The sequence below is a fragment of the Physeter macrocephalus genome, chromosome 1, assembly GCF_002837175.3.
Source record: "Physeter macrocephalus isolate SW-GA chromosome 1, ASM283717v5, whole genome shotgun sequence".
Classification (NCBI taxonomy): domain Eukaryota; kingdom Metazoa; phylum Chordata; class Mammalia; order Artiodactyla; family Physeteridae; genus Physeter; species Physeter macrocephalus.
The window spans coordinates 76898812-76902971 of record NC_041214.2 but is presented as its reverse complement, the minus strand read 5'-3'; positions in this window follow the sequence as shown (position 1 = coordinate 76902971).

The window sequence follows — 4160 nt, the reverse complement described above, 5'->3', positions numbered from 1 at the left end:
AATTAGACTAGGAAACTAACAGATATGTTAGAAAGAATATAAAAATAAAAATATAGATGAATCAACAACCAGAAGGTACATCAGTACCACAGTAGTAAAAAAGAGGAGGGTAAAGAAAAAAAAAGGTGGGGGAAGGCGTTGGCTGTGGAGGGCGGGGCCTAAGCAAGGGTGAGGTTTGGGCGGTGGGTGGAGCCTGTGCTTAGGACCCACAGGGCTGGAAAAGGCCCTGGGGGCTATGGGGCGGTGAGGCTTAGGCTCAAGGAACAGAAGGGGCCCAGGTGTGCCCCCCACACCTGGTCTCAGTGGGCAGGGGACCTCACCTGGGAACCCAGCAGGCTTCCTGGGCTTGAGTGGGCGGGGCAAGTGCCTTCCTCTCCTCTCCTTATCCTCAGGTCTGGGAGGGCCCCTCCTGCCTGCCTCTCCTGATCTCCCCAGGCCTCCCTCCTATGCCCCCAGGGACCCACGTGGCCTGGAGGGGGCTCTGGAGAGGGGGGTACCAGCTTGGGAGCTCAGCAGGCTCCCCAGCCCCAGTGGGCCAGGAGATCGCCCTCTGCTCCTCTCCTGCTCTTCCTGGAGAGTCCTTCCCACCTGCCTCTCCTGATCTCCCTGGCCTCAGGGGCGCTGATCCTGTCTGGCCTCCACTTCTCCTCCCCCCCAGTCCCTCTACTTCCTACCAGTTCACGTTGGGGTTCCTCCCATCTCCTTGGGTGACAGAGTCCCCCACCAGCGGCCGGCAGGCGTCCTAGTCATGGAGAGTCGTAAGTCCATGTCTTCCCACACCGCCATCTTGACTCTGCCTCCCAGCTTGCTTTTAATTAGTATTTGCTTTACATAACTTTTCCTATCTTTTACCTTTAGCTTTTCTGTGTCCTTAGGTTTTAGGTGTGTCTTTTAAAAATCCAACTAAACAAATACTAACTAAATTGTTGAGTTTAGTACATTTAGATTTATTTTTATTACTAAAATATTTGGATTTATTTCTGCCATCTTATTTCACACTGTTTCTTTTTTCCTCCTTTTTGACTTTTTGTTTCATTTAGGATTTTCTTTCCTCATTTCATTTTTCCTTCTCCATTTCTTTGTCTCTCTCTGCCACTTTCTGGCAGAGAAATATTTTCAGCCTTGTCTTCTAAGTCACCAGTTCCTTTTTATCTGTCTCTAATTTGCTTTAACTTAACCACTGAAGTTTTTTTTTCAATAATTATGTTTTTTGTTTTTAGAAATTAAATTTGCTTTTTCTAATACACCTGGTTATTTTTATAGTCCCTTGTCAGTGTACAAAATCTTTGCTTATCACAATGTTGCAGTATGTTTTGCTCTAGTTTCTTCCAGAAGTTTTATAGTTATAATTTTATATTTATGCTAGCTGAGTGGCTCTTACATATCAGGCAAATGAGAAAATACCCACATGGAAATGGGTAGGGAAGATGGAGACATACTCTCACTGTAAACCAGTTCCTCCTCCCAGCACAATGTCGTATAGTCAAGAGGGAACCCTCAACTCTTGAGTGAACCCTCTCCTGAAGAGTGAAGGCTTTGGACCATGCATCCAGCATCCCAACTTTTATTCATCCCCTTCCTTGTTACAAAAAGGATTTAAGATATTATACCCTTTAACTGAGGATATAAAGGGAGATAAGCAAGTACTGTTAAATTATCTAGTTTAATGCATGATTGAAGGCAATCTGCTGATGTTCTTTTATTTTTATTTTATTTTTTTTTTAACTTTTTTTTTTGGCCGTGCCCTGCGGCATGTGAGATCTTAGTTCCCTGACCAGGGATAGAACCCACACCCCTGCATTAGAAGCATGGAGTCTTAACCACTGGACTGCCAGGGAGGTCCCACGATGTTCTTTTAATATCAATAAGTGAGCAGTGATTTTAACTAATGTAAGTTTGAGTCTGTTAACTCCTAAATAAGACTACAATTACTAACCTAAAAATAGTTAAATGAAAACCTATACAACAATGAATATGAACAAACTCGCTATTCACACAACATAGCTAAATCTCACAAACATAATATTGAGGAAAAAAAGCCAGACATAAAAGAATACATACTGTAATTCCATTTATCTAAAATCCTAAAACACGCTAAACAAGTCTAGAAGTCAGGTTAGTGATTATCTTCAGAGAGAATAAATGGGAGTAATGATTGGGAGGGGCCCCAAGGAGTGTTTTTCCTAAAGTCGTTCTATTGCTTCACCTGAGTGGTGGTTGTACAGGTGTGATCAATTTTTAAAATTCATTGAGTGGTACACATAGATTCGTACACTTTTCTGTATGTATGTTGTATTGCAATACAAAGTTTAATTTAAAAAGTTATGTGAAGGAAGAAAAACCTTCTTTATTATGTAAGGATTCGGCATGCCAGCTGTGTGTTGCACTTAATATGTTAAAAGGCTGAGTTAATGATTCAAGATATTGCTTAAGAATTATTGAATACTGAAATAAGAAACTACTTTGGGTGACTAAATGTCTCAGACTGGCTTAAATAATACATGAAAGATGGAATCCAAGTGTTAGGCAGAGAAGAGTGAAAAGAAAGTAGTTTGTGAGCTCAAGATCCCTGAGACTAGGAATCTAAGCAGATCTTTCCTCAGAAAGTATGAGGAAATAGGCAAGAGTTGTGATCTTAACTTTTGTCAGAAGTAGGAACTGGGCAAGCAGACAGAACTCCTGCTCCTTTGGTGTCTAATGAAGATCATGTTAGAACAGTCTGGAGCAGGCAGTAAGAGAGTAAGGGAGACCTGGGCATTGGAAATGTTGGCTTTGGGTAACTTGGCAGAATTACTGAATTTACCTTGAAGGGAAGAATCTTGAATAATGACTTATTTCCTAATTGCATTTTATCCTCTGTCTGCTAAATTGTGTCTTTATAAATCCTTGTGCTTGCTGAGTAAGAAGCTCCAAAGCTTTTTGGTGGTTCCTTGAGACAGGTAGCCACACGTTGTAGAAAATCCTCATGGTGTGATTATAAAGTGCTACTTATTTAGTATAGATTCCTACTACTATGCCATATATGTGGAATAATCAATATCAGGGGTATCACCTCTGAATTATTAAGGATGACAATATAAATTAATTGTCCTAAATATCAGATACGGATGGGAGGTTTTCAGAAGAACTAGTAAAGATAAAGGAGAAATAATAGTGAAAGATGTTGGTATCAGGAAGGTATCGATAGAAGAGAAAATACAAGAGTAGTAACAGAGAAAGGTGAGAGAAAATGATGTTGAAAGAGCAAACAGACAAGCTTGGTTTTCAGAGAGAGAAGCAGAGAGATGAAAGAAGAGAGGGGATAAGTATGAAATATGGTACTGTCTGTAGATATTCTGGATTTCCAGAAGGTGGAAGGAATCAAAGGCAGTGTTGAGACAAAATGTACAATAAGAATGGGCACATATATGGGGTGCCAAAAGAATAAGTAGGGAGAAATTTTTCTCAGAATTGTGTAAAGACTGAGAAAAGAAACACTGAGAGTGAGAAGGTTGTGAGGATACTCCTGGATGCTGCTAATGAAAGGAGAGAGAGATTTCCGTGGTGGTCCAGTGGTTAAGACTCCATACTTCCGCTGTAGGGGGCACAGGTTCGATTCCTTCCTGGTCAGGGAACTAAGATCCCACATGCCGCACGGTGCAGCCAAAAAATATATATATATAAATAAATATAAATAAATAAACAAAAGGAGAGAGTGGGAGCTTAGAAATCGCAACCTAAGAAGTTAGAAACATAATCAAGCTTTTGAAGAGAGTAGTATATCCAGGACCAAAGAGTTCATAAATTTCCAGTGTGTACTCTTAACAGAGCTTTACAATAGAAAATGGAGGAAAAGGAAATAAAGTTATCATAAGGGATATATATATATATATAGATATAGATATAGATATATATAGAGAGAGACAGAGAGAGAGAGACAGAGAGAGACAGAGAGAGAATGGGAGAAGGCCATTGAGAATCAGTTGTACCACCTCTGAAATTGTGAAATACCCCTAACATTCTTGCTGACATATCTAGGCTAGAACTAGCTTAAAATATTTTGCTTCATTGTCAGGTCTTGTTTTAAATTGCAAGGCTCACCTCAACCTTATCATATGAACAGGATGTTGTTTTGCAAAGGATACTGTCAATTGTAATGATCCTGGCACAGAAAACCTAAA